Raw genomic sequence first — 18320 nt, forward strand, 5'->3', positions numbered from 1 at the left:
TTTTGTATTCTGGAAATTTACCTAATTCTTTGATTAGCTCTAATAGTTTTCTGGTGGCATCTTTATGATTCTCTATGTATAGTATCATGTCATGTGCAAACAGTGACAGTTTTACTTCTTTCCAATTTGTATTACTTTTTTTTTTTTTTTTTCTCTAAGTGGGCCTCTCACTGTTGTGGCCTCTCCCATTGCAGAGCACAGGCTCCGGACGCGCAGGCTCAGCAGCCATAGCTCACAGGCCCAGCCACTCCGTGGCGTGTGGGATCTTCCCGGACCGGGGCACGAACTTGTGTCCCCTGCATTGGCAGGCGAACTCTCAAGCACTGCGCCACCAGGGAAGCCCCTGTATTACTTTTATTTCTTTTTTTTCTCTGATTGCCGTGGCTCGGACTTCCAAAATTATGTTGAATGATAGTGGCGAGGGTGGACCTCCTTGTCTTGTTCCCGATCTTAGAGGAACTGCTTTCAGATTTTCACCATTGAGAATGAAATTTGCTGTGGGTTTGTCATACATGGTCTTTATGATATCGAGTTAGGTTCCTTCTGTGCCCACTTTCTGAAGAGTTTTTATCATAAATAGGTGTTGAATTTTGTCAAAATATTTTTCTGCCTCTATTGAGATGATTATATGGTTTTTATTCTTCAGTTTGTTAATACGGTTTATCACATTGATTGATTTATGTATATTGAAGAATGCTTGCATCCCTGGATAAATCCCACTTGATCATGGTGCATGACCCTTTAATGTGTTGCTGGATTCTGTTTGCTAGTATCTTGTTGAGGATTTGTGCATCTGTATTCATCAGTGATACTTGTCTGCAATTTTCTTTTTTTTTTTAACTTTTGTAAGTTCCATATTTTATCTACATGATTTTTGATACTTAACCTTCTTCTTCTTTTTTTTAACATCTTTATTGGGGTGTAATTGCTTTACAATGGTGTGTTAGTTTCTGCTTTATAACAAAGTGAATAAGTTATACATATACATATGTTCCCATATCTCTTGCATCTCCCTCCCTCCCACCCTCCCTATCCCCCCCCTCCAGGCGGTCACAAAGCACCAAGCTGATCTCCCTGTGCTATGCGGGTGCTTCCCACTAGCTATATACCTTACATTTAGTAGTGTATATATGTCCATGCCTCTCTCTCGCTTTGTCACAGCTCTGCAATTTTCTTTTTTGTAGTATCTCTGTCTGGTTTTGATATCAGGGTGATGGTGGCCTCGTATAATGAATTTGGGAGTGTTCCTTCCTCTGCAATTTTGGGGAAGAGTTTGAGAAGGATGGGTGTTAGCTCTTCTCTAAATGTTTGATAGAATTCACCTCTGAAGCCATCTGGTCCTGGACTTTTGTTTGTTGGAAGATTTTTTTTTTAATTATTTATTGATTTTTGGCTGTGTTGGGTCTTCATCTCTGTGTTAGGGCTTTCTCTAGTTGCGGTGAGTGGGGACCACTCTTTTTCACGGTGTGCGGGCCTCTCACTGTCACGGCTTCTCTTGTTGCAGAGCACAAGCTCCAGACGCACAGACTCAGTAGTTGTGGCTCATGGGCCTAGGTGCTCTGTGGCATGTGGTATCTTCCCAGACCAGGGCTCGAACCCGTGTCCCCTGCATTGGCAGGCAGATTCTCAACCATTGTGTCACAAGGGAAGCCCCCTTGTTGGAAGATTTTTAAACACAGTTTCAATTCCATTACTTATGATTGATCTGTTCATATTTTCTATTTCTTCCTGCTTCAGTCTTGGAAGGGTATACCTTTCTAAGAATTTGTCCATTTCTTCCAGGTTGTCCATTTTATAGGCATAGAGTTGCTTGTAGTAATCTCTTACAATCCTTTGTATTTCTGCAGTGTCAGTTATGATTTCTCCTTTTTTATTTCTAATTTTATTGATTTGAGTCCTCTCCCTCTTTTTCTTGATGAGTCTGGCTAATAGTTCATCAATTTTGTCTTCTCAAAGAACCAGCTTTTAGTTTTATTGATCTTTGCTATTGTTTTCTTTGTTTCTATTTCATTTATTTCTGCTCTGATCTTTATGTTTCCTTTCTATCTGCAACTTTGGGTTTTGTTTGTTCTTCTTTCTCTAGTTCCTTTAGGTGTAAGTTTAGATTGTTTGAGATTTTTATTGTTTCTTGAGGTAAGCTTATATTGCTATAAACTTCCCTCTTAGAACTGCTTTTGCTGCATCCCATAGGTTTTGGATCGTCATGTTTTCATTGTCATTTGTCTCTAGGTATTTTCTGATTTCCTCTTTGATTTCTTCAGTGATCTCTTGGTTATTTATTAGTGTATTGTTTAGCCTCCATGTGGTTGTGTTTTTTTATGTTTTTTCCCTGTAATTGATTTCTAATCTCATAGCATTGTGTTCAGAAAAGATACTTGATGTGGTTTCAATTTTCTTAAATTTACTGAGGCTTGATTTGTGACCCAAGATGTGATCTATCCTCGAGAATGTTCCATGCACACTTGAGAAGAAAGTGTAATCTGCTGTTTTTGGATGGAATGTCCTATAAATCTCAATTAACTCTATCTGGTCTATTGTGTCATTTAAAGCTTGTGTTTCCTTATTAATTTTCTGTTTGGATGATCTGTCCATTGGTGGAAGTGAGGTGTTAAAATCCCCCACTATTATTGTGTTACTGTTGATTTCCTCTTTTAGAGCTGTTAGCAGTTGTCTTATGTATTGAGGTGCTCCTATGTTGGGTGCATATATATTTATAATTGTTATATCTTCTTCTTGGATTGATCTCTTGATCATTATGTAGTATCCTTCCTTGTCTCTTGTAACATTCTTTGTTTTAAAGTCTATTTTATCTGATATGAGTATTGCTACTCCAGCTTTCTTTTGATTTCCTTTTGCATTGAATATGTTTTTCCATCCCCTCAATTTCAGTCTGTATGTGTCCCTAGGTCTGAAGTGGGTCTCTTGTAGACAGCATATATATGGGTCTTATTTTCATATCCATTCAGCGAGCCTGTGTCTTTTGGTTGGAGCATTTAATCCATTCATATTTAAGGTGATTATTCATATGTATGTTCCTATTACCATTTTCTTAATTGTTTTCTGTTTGTTTTTGTAGGCCCTTTTCTTCTCTTGTGTTTCCCACTTAGCGAAGTTCCTTTTGCATTTGTTGTATAGCTAGTTTGGTGGTGCTGAATTCTCTTAGCTTTTGCTTGTCTGTAAAGCTTTTGATTTCTCCTTCAAATCTGAATGAGATCCTTGCTGGGTAGAGTAATCCTGGTTGTAGATTCTTCCCTTTCATTACTTTAAATATATCATGCCACTACCTTCTGGCTTGTAGAGTTTCTGCTGAGAAATCTGCTGTTTAACCTTATGGAAGTTCCCTTGAATGTTATTTGTCATTTTTCCCTTGTTGCTTTTAATAATTTTTCTTTGTCTTTAATTTTTGTCAATTTGATTGCTATGTGTCTCAGTGTGTTTCTCCTTGGGTTTGTCCTGCCTTGGACTCTCTGCACTTCCTGGACTTGAGTGGCTCTTTCCTTTCCCATTTCAGACAAGTTTTCCTCTATAATCTCTTCAAATATTTTCTTGGCTCCTTTCTCTCTCTCTTCTACTTCTTGAACCCCTATAATATGAATGTTGCTTCATTTAATGTTGTCCCAGAGGTCTCTTATGCTGTCTTCATTTCTTTGCATTCTTTTTTTCTTTATTTTGTTCCATGGCAGTGAATTCCACCATTCTTTCTTCCAGGTCAATTGCCCATTCTTCTGCCTCAGTTAATCTGCCGTTAATTCCTTCTAGTATATTTTTCATTTGAGTTAGTTTATTGTTTGTCTCTGTTTGTTTGTTTTTTAATTCTTCTAGGTGTTTGTTCTTTAATTCTTCTAGGTCTTTTTTAAACATTTCTTTCATCTTCTGGTTCTTTGTCTCCTTTTGTATCCTGGTTCTTTTTCTCCTTTTGTATTCTTTTTCCGAGCTCCTGGATCATGTTCAGTATCATTATTCTGAATTCTTCTTCTGGAAGTTTGTGTATCTCCACTTCATGTAGTTGTTTTTCTGGATTTTTTTCTTGTTTCTTTGCCTGGTACATAGTCCTGTGCCTTTTCATTTTGTCTATCTTTCTGTGAATGTGGTTTTCATTCCACAGGCTGCAGAATTGTAGTTCTTCTTGCTTCTGCTCTGTCAGCAGTTTTCTTACAATATCTTTATAAGGCTTTTGTATCAGGCTAATACTGGTTTTGTAAAATGAGTTAGAAAGTATTCCCTCCTCTGCTATTTTTTTGAAGAGTTTGAGAAGGATTGCTGTTCAATCTTTAAATGTTTGTTAAAATTAGCCAGTGAAACCATCTGGTCCTGGGCTTCTCTTTTTTTTTGGAGGTTTTTAAATACTGAATAAGTCTCTTTACTTTTTATAATTTATTCAATTTTTCTATTTGCTCTTGAGTTGGTTTTGTTAGTTTATGTTTTTCCAGAAATTCATCCATTTCATTAGTTTGTTGGCATATAATTGTTCATAGTCTTCTTTCATGATTCTTTTTATTTCTATAAGTTCAGTAGTAATGTCTCCACATTCATTTCTGATTTTAGTAATTTGATTCTTATTCTTTTTTTTTTCTTAGTCTAGTTAAAAGTTTTCCAATATTGCTGATCTTTTCTAAGAATGCACTTTTGGTTTTGTTACTTCTCTGTGTTGTTTTACTACTTATTTCCTGAATTTCTGCTCTGACCTCTATTATGGCTTTTATTCTACCAGCTTTGGTTTTACTGTGTTCTTCTTTCTCTAGTTCCTTAAGAATTAAATGTAGGCTACTGAGTTGAGATCTTTACTTTTTCCTTTTAATATAGGCAAAGACAGCCATAGTTTTCCTCTGAGCATTGTTTTTGCTACACTCTATAGGGTTTTGTTTTTGTTTTGTTTTCATTCATTTAAAAATATTTTCTAATTTCTCTTGTGACTTCTTTCTGACCCATTGATTGTTTGAATGTTTAATTTCCACACATTTGTGAATTTTACAGTTTTTCTTCTCTTATTAATTTCTGGTTTCATCCTATTGTGATGAGACAAAATGCTTTGTATGATTTCAATCTTTCTCAACTTGCTGATGATTGTTTCATGATCAAGTATATGATCTAGCCTGGAGAATGCTCCATGAGCACTTTAGAAAAATGTACATTCTTCTGTTGTTGAGTAGAGTGTTCTACAGCTGTCTTCTAGGTCTAAGAGGTTTATAATGTTGTCCAGATCTTCTATTTCTGTGATAATTTTCTATTAGAAACCAAAAGTACAATACCAAAAAAGTTACAAACCAAAAATATAGTAATACTGCCTTTTATATTTACTTGTGTAGTTATCTTCACTAGTGACATTTATTTCTTCTCATGGCTTAGAGTGTCTGTCTAGTGTCCTTCCTTTCAGCTTGAAGGACACTCTGTTGCATTCTTGTATGGTAGGTTTACTAGCAACAAACTACCTCTGCTTTTGTTGTTTTAAAATATTTGTCTTGTAATTGCAATGTCTAGGCTTCTCGGGGCAATTTCTTTTAATAATTTTTTCTTGTGAATAAGTCACACTTTCTTGTTTCATTTCATACTTTATAGGTTTTTGTTGAAAACAGGACATTTTGAATATTATAATACGTAACTCTGTAAATCAGAATTTACCCTCCCCAGGATTTGTTGTCACTGTTTGTTTGAGTTTGGAATTGTTTGTCCTTTGTTCGCTGACTTTTCTAAATAAGTTTTGTGAGAATTATGTTCATTGCTGTGTGTGGTCACTAACATTTCCATTTTGTTAGCTAGTGGTCAAGGAGTTGTGTGACAAACATTTCCTGAAATTCCTGGTGTGAGGGGAACCTCACCTCTCCTGGCCTTTGCAGATTGGATCTGTGTTGTGGTACTCCATCAGTGTTTAGCAAGACCATTTGTAAGTCTGCTTTACATTCATTCACTGTTTATATAGCACCTAAGGTTCAGCCAGAAGTGAAAGCTTGGAGTTTTCTCATGTCTTTTCTGAGGATGTGTCCAGCCCTGTGCATGTGTATGGCCTTCTGGATTCCTCAGTATATGCACTTTTAAAAAACTATACTATTCCCATTTATCTTTTTATTAAACACTTCCTTGATTGTTATAAATTATTGATTATATTCCAGAGGTTTTTTTTTTTTTTTAAGTTTATATCAGCTTAATCATTACTTTAGTGGAGGGATGACTCTAGCTTCTTAGGCCAGAGTTGATTTGAGAATGGCTGATGGAGAAAGAGACACTTTAACAAATAGTGCTATTGTAAAGCTTGAGAGCAAAAAACGAAAATTCAAAAAAAATATTAAAAACCAGGAATCATAAGCAATTTCAAAACTGTAATATTCTGGGGTTTTTAGGCTTTATCAAAATGTAATTGACATATGACGTTGTTGCAGGAAAGGGGGACCCCTTCCAGGGCCCGAGAGTAGGCTCTTATCTAACACTTGGAAATGAATTGTCTGAGGAGACACACATGCTGACAAAGCAAGAGACTTTATAGGGAAGAGGCGTCTGTGTGGAGAGCGGCAGTGTCAGGGAACCCAGAACTGCTTTGCCATGTGGCTTGTGGTCTTGGGTGTTATTGTAATTGGGTTAGTTTCCAGGTTGTCTGTGGCCAATCACTCATACTTAGGGTCCTTCCTGGTGGCACGTGCATCACTCAGCCAAGATGGATTCCAGTGAGAAGGATTCTAGGAGGTTGGTAGGACCTATGGACTGGTGTCTCCTCTCTCCTTTTGACTTTTCCCAAATGCTTCTGGTTGGTGGTAGCTTGTTAGTTCCACATTCCTTACCAGGACAACCTGTTGTAAGATAACTCATGGAAGTGATTACTATGGTGCTTGGCCAGGGCGGGCAGTTTCAGTCAGTGTTTCCCCTAACAACACTGTGTAAGATTAAAGTGTTGATTTGATACACATATGTCAACTAAAAATATTCACAACCTAAAAGTTGAGAGTTATGTTTTATTTGGGGGACATGCTGAGGACTTCAAGCCTGGGCGGCAGCATCTCAAGTAACCCTGAGAAAACCCTGAGGTGAGGAGGGAGCCAAGATATATAGGTGTTTTGCAACAAAGGGTAGGTAGTAGGAACAAAAGATTATTGTTAATAAAAGAAAACCATATATCTCAAGTTAAGGAATTTAGCATTTTTCTGTATATGGGAAGGTGCAAGAGTCTGGGTTCACTGAAATCACCCTTTCGATATGCACCTCGGCTATCTGGCTGCCAGTGTCTTGTGTTTTCACATCCTGAGTTTCCTCAGGGCTCACTATAGGGATTGACAAAGTCTGATGGCTGCTAGGTGGCAGGTATGCTTTGTTTCCTTCCTGAGTTCCCTCAGGGCTCACCAGCTCACTGTAGGTGGTGGCTGAAATTGCCAGTGACTGTGACATCCTTTGTTTACTGGTATGACAGGCAATACTCTATTTCTCATATATATAATGCAAAATGATTACCACCATAGTGTCAACTAACACCTTCATAATGCCACACAATTACCATTTATTTTGGTGGGTGAGAATATTTACTCCTTAGCAACTTCCAAGTATATAAACACTATTTTTATTTTATTTTATTTTATTTTTATTTTTATATAAACACTATTTTTAGCTATAATCACCATGCTGTACATTAGATCCCCAGAACTTATTCATCTTCCAGTTAGAAATTTGTACCCTCTGACCAACACCTCCCCATTTCTCTCACCAACAGCCCTTTGTAACTACCACTAATTCTCTGTATCTATGAGTTTGGCTTTTGGAGATCCCACACATAAGTGAGATCACAGGATTCATTGTTCTCTGACTTATTTCACATAGCATAATGCCCTCAATGTCTGTCCACATTGTTATAAAAGGCAGGATTTCCTTCTTTTCTATGACAGAGCGACATGACATACATACACCATGCATACATACACCACAGTTTCTTTATGCATTTATCTGTCAATGAAAACTTCAGTTGTTCCTATGTCCTAGCTATTGTGAATAATGCAGCAAGGAAATGGTGGCTTGATTTCTGCACATGCTCCCTCACTGTCTACCAAAGCTCACTCTGGCTGCAGCCCTCAGGACCAGGCACAGGGAGCCAGCCACAGAGTGTAGGGGGCTGTGGGTGATGCACATGGAACACTGGGAGTGCCTGCATAACAGCTGGAAGGATCAGTAGATGAGGTTTTCCCTGCAGCTCTTGGGCAGGTTTCCTGATGGAGAACACAACACAGTTAGCAGGAATCACACCATTTAATGCCTCTAAAAATCTTAACTACTGGTCTCCTAACCTTCCTCACCCCAGCCATGGGGCTCCTGATTAGTACTCTGGAGCCTGCAAGAGAAACATGGGTCCCTTTGACAGTGCGCCACACAGCTAGAGAGCCTGGTGCTCACTCACTTGCTCTTTCTTTCTCCTGCAGGAGAAATCAGAGGCCAAGAAAGTCTCACTTAGCCATAACTTTGCCAACTTGGGAGATGGGTGATGCAAGCAAAGTCCCTCTCCAGGCATCCAAACTTGTCATTTTTTGCTCCAATAGTGTACTGGAACTTCTCCTCTGGAAACCTGGACCTCCACAACAGCCCTCTCATGCATGGATGACTATGCAAGTCAGTGCCCCAGGCGCTCCCAGATCATGGCTCAGAGGAGCTGGAGCTAGTTCACAGGCTACTGCAGGGTCCACAGCTGGTACCCAAGGTCTGTCTGCCTATTACCCAGTGAACAAGTAGGCAAGACTCTTCCCAGGTGTATGGTGTAGGGTGCTGGAGCCCACAACCCCAGGAGAGGTGCTTTTGTTTGTGGATGGATGCTGAATTTCTGTTGTTGAAAGGAGAGACAACACAAGGAGCATTTTATGCCAGGATGCTGATGTCACTCTGAAGGAAAAACTGGTTTTCAAACTGATCTGGTGGCATCAAGCTTAATAGACCTTACTTAGGATTAGCCATAAGTATGAGAAATATTAAGGGAAAAATATCTGTACCATCCACCCTAGTACTTAAAGTAACACTTTTATTTGTTTACCATACCAAATAAGGTTCAAATATATATACATATATATATATTTATTTATATAATAAATATATAAATATGAAAAATGTTAGCCACAGAGGTAAAAAGGAGGCAGGGAGAGGAAAGAGACAGAGAGACTGAAAATTCAGTAGGTAGAAAGGGGAGGGAGTATCAACAAAGCTTTTTGCAGCACAATTGCCATATTTCTGTACACTTCACTGCATTTCGGTGGAAGCAACTCTTCTTGGTTTGAGAAAACTTGGCCTTATATATTTTTTTCAGCCAATTTCAGCAAATTGCTTGCTCTGTGATATAAGATGAGCTTCTCCAATAGTACTCTGCAGAAGTAGTCCCTCAGGCAGTTTGGAGTTGAATATACTGAAGAAAATGTATGTCCTCACCTTACACAACCATGGGAAATGTGAGGGTATTAAGGTCTCTTAGAAGTCTTTCCAGAAAGAAAGTTTTGAAACTTCCTTTGTACTAGCATTTCTTAAACTTACTTGATCATTGGTACTTTATTTTTTTAATATGAAACAACTTTTAACCTGAATACCATGCTTTCATAAACTCAATATTAGATCAGCAATCTCTCTGAGTCTATAGCACAGAGATAACATAGCCATCTTCCTGTCCACATGCAGTGACAGTTCGGTAATATAATAGGAGGGTTCATTATAAATTATGATATTTATGTAAATAAAATTACTGTTATATTCATGGATAATTATTTTTAAAGCATTTCATTTCCTATTCTTTCTTTGTGGAGGCAGAAGAGTGAGTTGGCAGAGGGTTCAGCCTTTGTTTTAGAGATGAGTAAATAGACTTAAAAAAATTAAATGCCTTACCTAAGACCTCACAGCAGCAGCTAGCTGAATTGAAATGATAAGCCAGATCTCCTGACACTTGGAACAGAATACTATTTACTTTCCCACTCTGCCTCCATATGGTCACATGTCAAACAATTCATGCATAGAGCTGCTGGGGTGAGAGCTCTGGAAGCATTGTAAGACTAACTCTGTAAAATATTGAATAGGAGAAAATTAGGAGAGAATAGTAATTTAAAATTCAATTTTGATATCCATACATAGTATATTATACTTAGAGATGAATGTAACATATTTAAAGCATTTTTAATCCCAAGTAGTTTAAAAGAAAAGCGTATGTTCTTGAATGAATGAACCACAGTCATTTGAAAATTTGTACCACTTGATACGGTCAGTGAAAAAAAATCTATATTAATGAGATGTTTCTAGAGGTGCCTAGACTAAAACACTGATGTTTAATTTTTGGCACTGATCTCCAATTATTAATTTATAATTCAAAAATATGTTTTACCCATCCCCCATTCCTTATATTTTATCTTTTTAAAAGTTCTATCTTTCCTTCAACCTTCTTATTTTATTTCTTTAGCTGTTCATGGTCACCTCTGTTGAAGCAAGTTCCCGGAGAAAAGAAGGAGAGTTTGGCTAAAAGGGAAATGGCACTGGCAAATGATTCTGCTCTAGTCCTGAATGTATTTGCAAAGTGATCATTTCAAAGTGACATTGTTAGGTAGTTAGTCAGACATTAGCAGCAAGTAGGCGACAGTGGCGAAAAGACAAGTGGGAGTAGTCGAGTTACACCCCAACCAACTGGGGACCCCCCGGGGACCCGCAACCCCACACCCACCCCGCGACCCTACCCAGAACGGGCGAGAAACTACGGTCGTGTAGCGGACAAACTTATCCTGACAAAGAAAGGGCCAGTAACGCGAGGGAACGTCTCCATGCTGCGCATGCCCAGACCAGACAGGCATCTAACCTATAGTAAAACCAAACTCATTATACCATCCTTATAGTAAAATCTACATGTGGTTTTGCACCCCACCCCCGCCCCGTGAGCTTTTCTTACGAATCAAGGGTGAGAGCCTGTGCAATAGCGAACTTGTTACATAGCTCAGGACTGTCAATTAAATAATGATCCCCTGTCACTCACCTCGCCTCCCCGCAAAATGTTCCTTAAAAATGCCCTTAAGCCTCTACAGGAATGCTGCTTTCACTTTGCAGAAACAGCCCACTCTCCCTCTCTGAGAGTGTACCTATGCTTAAATAAACTTTGCTTTGCTCTTACCTTGCTCTCCTGAGAACCGAGATTGCTGGTCCGGGTCTTCCATTGACCTCCTCGGTTGAAGCTATTTTGACACACGCACTCCAACCCGGTAACACCGCGAGCGACATTTAAGGCACAGACACAAGCAGATGAAAAAGAGGTCGCTTTGGGGAGGCTAAAAAATGTTGGTATTTTTGAAGATCAAACAGTATTTTCATGGATTTCTCTCAAACTCAGACACTATTTCTGAGATAGAGAAACTAGTCAAAGAAGCTCAAGGGCCAAAATCAAGGCTTAAATTTTTTTAAAAAATATATTTATTTTCATTACTGTTAGCTGTGTTTCCAGGTATTTTAATGTTTAATCATTAAGAAAATAATGATTAAAATCAGGATTGCTGTAGAAAATTTTCCTAATTGTGTGAACACCACTGTGGCCTCATTAACAACTTTAGTCTGGGTCTAAGAACTGAATTGAAAGATGTGCCTGTACTTAACACATCAGAAGTGTATTAAAACAAAAACAAGTCCAAAAACCAAAACTCATGGCTTAACCTTAAGTAGAATTTCTATTGTAGCCTCATTGAGTACAAAATGGAGGTGTCCTTTCTACAGGGACTTGAAAACTTCTCTATACTAGAAAGTCATTTCCATAAGAGGTACTTCATTGCTGTAAATGTTTATCCCTTTCTCCTCTGCCTCCACATCTTCTCCCCTCTATGGAGAACCCTCCGACAGCTTCCTACACAGACTCATGTAATAGGTTTCCTGGTGATGGGGAGGCCAGCTGGTATAAAACACCAGCCCCTGCACATTTAAAGTGCATTTGCATTTAATTTCAGCTTTTAAACAGTGAAGTTGGGGGTTTAGTCAGTAACTTACTGGTCTGGGGATCTCGTCTAAGTTGCTAGAGAGCAGTAATGACTATAATGATAATCTTAATAGCTACTCTAGTGCCTTACATAGTGAGTAATCGGCACTTTAATGAAGATTATAAGCCAGTATGAGTATTTGAAGTATTTATTGATACTTGGCTTATTTGGCTTCAGTCTGGGATATTTCTATTCAGTAAAGGCAAGTGATGCTGAGCAATGGTTAATCCCAGGAGGAAAATCCTGAAAAGATGAAACAACTGATTTATCTGTTCCCTGAAAGTCCCTGGGGACACCTTCTGTTCAAGATTATGCAAATGGACCTTGTTTGGATTTCTGTGCAATTTTCCTTTTCACTTACTGACAACTTGCTTAATTTCCTGATTTGCTTCACAACCTGTTGCAAGCATCTTGAATCACCTCTTATTACCTTTTCTATCCCCATACTCACTTCCATTGATTCTTTCTATTTGTCCATTTGAGAAACTCAAGGACTTCTCTCTGCTATCTTATTCTGCAGTGGATCAACATATGCCATTAGTATTCTTCTAGAAAGGATCATAAAGTCCTGTACTAAATATCAGTGCCTGGTTGTAGTATCAGACTCCTTTCTGAAAGAGTTCAGATTATAGTCCAAACACCTCTGAGTAGTGGGTTGAAGTTTAGTATCATTTCAACAGCTTCCAATATATAAATATGACTTGACATTCTGAAGATCTTTTAAGAAAGCCAACTCAGTAGGAAAGTTCTCTCTGAAAGCTTTTCATGGATATGCGTATTTTTAAGATCAAGGATTAAAAATAATTCTACATTCCATGTCTATAAAGTGTTTAATCACAACAAAGCTGCCTAAAACACCCGTTCATTTATCAAGACCTTGTTGCTAACTATGTCCATGGTTAGGGGAGAAGCTGATAACTCATTTACATTTCTGGTTCCAAGGGGAAATGTGCCTTTTGTAGGGTTTCTCACAACAAAATCCATGCTCTGCAGATTCCCAAGCTCTGTCATAGGTCCCTGAATCTGAATATAATGGAGTCATGGTTGAGAAACTACATTTTGAACAATTACTCAGAGGTGTTTCAGTGTGGTATAAAATATGGGGACTACTGATAAATACATGGTCCTGAGAACAAAACACTTTCTTGATTTTATTTCAATAAATGGTATGCATTGATTAATTTAAGCAGCAGTTTTAACATTTGTTTAATATGTCAAACTACATGAATATTGATCTGCTTCAAATTATTGTCACTCTCTGATACAAAGTAAGCTTGGTGATGTGGGCAGAAACAAGAAGTTCTTTCATTTCTTCTTTCTGTCTGCCCTGGGCTTCAGTTCACTGAGCATTTCTAGTATATGGAAAGCAGAAAAATTGCCCCTCTCTTGGTTGGTATCAGCTTTTGAGACAGCTAAATTCCTGTCTCCTGGTCAGCACCCTTCCCCACTTGATACCTCTTTTTCTGTGTCCATCTAGTCTCTCTGAAACAATCACTGCAGAACTTAGAGACGAGTTGGGTGAAGTAACTGTGGGAGGTTTAGGCTACCACAGAGAGTGACCACAGGCAGAACTCATGAACACTTGATACCTAATAGCAGTGCCAGTGGACTGTATCTTTCATCATACTCGATTCCAGTATTCCAGAGCTTCACATGCTGGACATCCAGTTAGGAATTGTGTCCATCAATCCACTGATGCAGTAAAAGAAGCTTTCTAAGAATGAGGATACTCAGTGCTGACATGTATGCAATGAAATATCTCTTCCAGTTCATTTGTATATACAATTATAAAATGGCACAGATCCAATCACCCTTATCTTAAAAGCCTCAGGGCAAATGATTCTTGGAATCCAATTTTTTCAGAGGTTAGAAAGTCAAGATAATTTGCAGCATCCAAAACAAACATTTTATTATTTCTGCAGAAAACTCTATGGATATTTCATATACTAGAACAAATCAAGTGTATAATTAGACTCTGAGAAAGTGGAAAAAACGAAGCATCTCACATCCAGAAGCTGTGTGGCATTCATAGCTAGACCACACTGTTTTCCTATTATCCTACCTAAGCAACTTCACAGAACACCAACCTCAGACAAGGTTACTCTGATTCTGTGATAAAGTGGAGAAAACATGGCCACTTCTTAACTTTGTCTAAGCACAACTAAAATCATTGCCAAACATGCACTTTCTGGGCTAAAATGAGTGAGTGCTACTTCTTTACCAATTGTGTTTTGGTAAAGTTTCATTCTCACTGTAGCCTGCCCTTCCTATAGATAAAATTTATTGAGATGCCCAATCAAAGAATTGCCCCTGTCTTCTGATATCATCCAATCTAGAGCTCACCCCACTCCCTTTAGACTCTCTTCAACATCACCCACACAAAGCCCAAGACCAGTAAGTAGTTATTTCTAATATCCTCTTACAGAGATAATCCAGTGTGCTTCATGGTGTGTGTTCTGTACTGAGTAATAAACACAATTTGCTCAACTTCAGGTGTGTTCCTAACAGTTTTCAGTGGAAGGCATTGGCACCTCGTATTGTGTCAGTTCAGGTCATCTTTTGATACTAAATGAGTTCAAATAAATCAGGCTTTGTCATTAAATGAGTTATGAAAGAGATTTTTAAGTTTAAAGATATTTAGGCTTTAGAATTCCAGATAAGGCCTTGCACACACCTGATAGTATATTTGGAAACAATTTGGCAATATGTATCTAGAGCTTTAAAAACGTACACATGTGGATCCATAATATCTTAAGGGAAAATATCAAATTTTTTTTATCGGAGTATAGTTGCTTTACAATATTGTGTTAGTTTCTACTGTACAGCAAAGTGAATCATCTATATGTATACATATATCCCCTTTTTTTTGGATTTCCTTCTCATTTAGTTCACCACAGAGCACTGAGTAGAGTTCCCTGTGCTATACAGTAGGTTCTCATTAGTTATCTATTTTATACATAGTATCAATAGTGTATATATGTCAATTCCAATCTCCCAATTCATCCCACCTCCCATTTCCCCCTTGGTGTCCACATGTTTGTTCTCTACATCTGTGTCTCTATTTCTGCTTTGTAAATAAGATAGTCTATACCAATATTTTCAGTTTCCACATATATGCATTAATATACGATATTTGTTTTCCTCTTTCTGACTTACTTCACTCTGTAGGACAGTCTCTAGGTCCATCCATGTCTCTACAAATGACCCAATTTCATTCCTTTTTATGGCTGAGTAATATTCCATTGTATATATGTACCACATCTTCTTTTTTATTTTATTTATTTATTTATTTTGCAGTACGTGGGCCTCTCACTGTTGTGACCTCTCCCGTTGCAGAGCACAGGCTCTGGACGTGCAGGCTCAGCAGCCATGGCTCACGGGTCCAGCCGCTCCGTGGCATGTGGGATCTTCCCAGACCAGGGCACGAACCCGTGTCCCCTGCATCGGCAAGCAGACTCTCAACCACAGCGCCACCAGGGAAGCCCTGTACCACATCTTCTTTATCCATTCCTCTGTTGATGGACACTTAGGTTGCATCACTAATTATTAGAGAAATGCAAATCAAAACTACAATGAGGTATCTCCTCACACTGGTCAGAATGGCCGACATCAAAAAATCTACAATGAATGCTGGAGAGGGTGTGGAGAAAAGGGACTCCTCATGCATTTTTGGTGGTAATGTAATTGATATAGCCACTATGGAGAACAGTATGGAGGTTCCTTAAAAAACTAAAAATAGAACTACCATATAACCCAGCAATCCCACTACTGGGCATATACACAGAGAAATCCATAATTCAAAAAGACACATGCACCCCAGTGTTCATTGCAGCATGATTTACAATAGCCAGAACATGGAAAATGTCAAATTTAAATGATTTCTTTTGGCATTATTTATGACAGCAGAAATGTAGAAATAAAAGTAGATATTTATGGGATGGGTCTTGGCAGTAACTTTTTGGATATGACACCTAAAGTACAAGCAACAAGATCAAAAATAAATAAGTTGGACAACATTGAACTAAAAAGCTTCTGCACAGCAAAAGAAACAATCAACAAAATGAAAAGGCAACATGTGGAATGAAAGAATATGTTTGTAAATCCTATACCTGATAAGGCAATATCTAAAATAGATAAAGAATTCATATGACTAAATAGCAAAAAAATCCAATTTCAAAAAAGGCAAAGGACCTAAATAGACATTTTCCCAAAGAAGGTATTCAAATGGCCAATAGGTATATGAAAAGGTGATCAATATCATTAATCATTAGGGAAATGCAAATGAAAACCACAAGGAGATTTCATTCCACACATGTTAGAAAGGCTATCATCAAAAGACAAGAGATAACGAGTGTTGTGAGGATGTGGAGAAAAGGGAACCCTTGTTCACTGTTGGTGGGAATGTAAAATTTGTATAGCCACTATGGAAAGCAGGATGAAGTTTCCTCAAAAAATTAAAAATAGAACTGCCATATGATCCAAATATTTCACTTCTGGGTATTTATCCAAAGGAAATAACAACACTAACTTGAAAATATATATGCACCCCCAAGTTCATTGAAACATTATTTACAATAGCCAAGACATAGAAACAATCTGTGTGTCCATTGACAGATGGATAGACAAAGATAATATACATTTATATGTAATGGAATACTATTTAGTCATGAAAAAGAAGGATATCCTACCATTTGCAAACAACATGAATGGATCTTGAGGGCTTTATGCTAATTGAAATGTCAGACACAGAAAGACAAATACTGTATGATATCAATTATATGTGGAATTTAAAAGCAAAGCAAACTCATAGAAAAAGAGATCAGATTTGTAATTGCTAAAAGCAGGGGTAGGGAATGGGGGAATTGGGTAAAGGTGGTAAAAAGGTACAAAATTTCAGTTGTAAAATAAAGAAATATTGTGATGTAATGTACCACATAGTGACTTTTTTTTTAGCTATATGAGGTGATGGATGTTAACTAAACTTAATGTGGTAATCATTTCTCAATATATACACATGCCAAGTTATTATGTTCTATACCTTAAATTATACAGTGTTGTATGTGAATTGTATCTCAGTAAAACTGAAAGAAAAATATTTCTTAAAAGTAGATATCCGGGCTTTCCTGTTGGTGCAGTGGTTGAGAGTCCGTCTGCCGATGCAGGGGACACGGGTTCGTGCCCGGTCCGGGAAGATCCCACATGCCGCGGAGCAGCTAGGCCCGTGAGCCATGGCCGCTGAGCCTGCGCGTCCGGAGCCTGTGCTCCGCAACGGGAGAGGCCACAACAGTGAGAGGCCCGCGTACCACACACACACACACAAAAAGTAGATATCCAAAAATATAATTATGTATTCATGAAAAATATTATTATGCAGCCACAAAAATGATGTTTAAAAGAGTTCTGTTGAACTCTTATGATATAATGTGAGTCAAAGTAAAAGACAAAGTTGAATACACAACATGATCTCATGGAAATTTACCAAATGAAGACAATGGTCAATTTTGATTGATTTGTATATTTTCTTTACTCCTTCAAAATTCTCTTCTAGACTTTCACATTTTTTCTGAGATCACTATGAGCATGAATTAGTCTTTTGGAGAGACAAACATTGCTCATGTATATCTGATAACCATTATGTGGGTTGCAATCTCTGTGGAGGCCAAATGAGTAATAGAATTTAATCATTCCTAGGAGGCTTATAGAATAAGAAATATGCTGAGGAATGTATAAGTGAAACAATTAGATATAAAATAGCCATTTAGCACTGGAGGCATATATGCAATAAACTAGTGATTGTTAAATCTCAAGCAAGCAGGAAGGGGCAGTTTGAGGCAAATATATATATATATATTTATATATATATATATAAATATATATATATTTGTTTATTTATTTATATATATATTTATATATATATAAAAATATATATATATATTTAACAATGTGCATAGCTTGCTTACCATGGAGAGAGGTGATGTGGGTCTTGGATATAAAATTAAATTTGACCTTGCTTGCATTATGCCAATTTGCTAAGTCAATCAATACAATAGATGGTATAATTTTCCATTCTTGCTTTTTCTCTTGCTTGTGAGCAAATGACTTTGACATGAGAAAAATAATTTTTCAAAAGCTAAACTGTATTTACAAGGGTTAAATAATTCAACTTGTCAACAGCCTTTCTTCCAAAATATATCTGAAGTAGAGAAATCCTTAGGCGATTTGCACTTTGGGGTAAGCAACTTTCTTTGGCATTTTGTTCTCTGTAGTAATTCCATTAAAAGAGCACAATTTATTGCACATCTGTCTTTGCAGATTTTATCAATGCTGAAACCTTTTAAACTGAGAATGGGATTAAGTGAACCCCATTTACCAATGTAG

Source organism: Orcinus orca, chromosome 13 (genome assembly GCF_937001465.1).
Source record: "Orcinus orca chromosome 13, mOrcOrc1.1, whole genome shotgun sequence".
NCBI lineage: Eukaryota > Metazoa > Chordata > Mammalia > Artiodactyla > Delphinidae > Orcinus > Orcinus orca.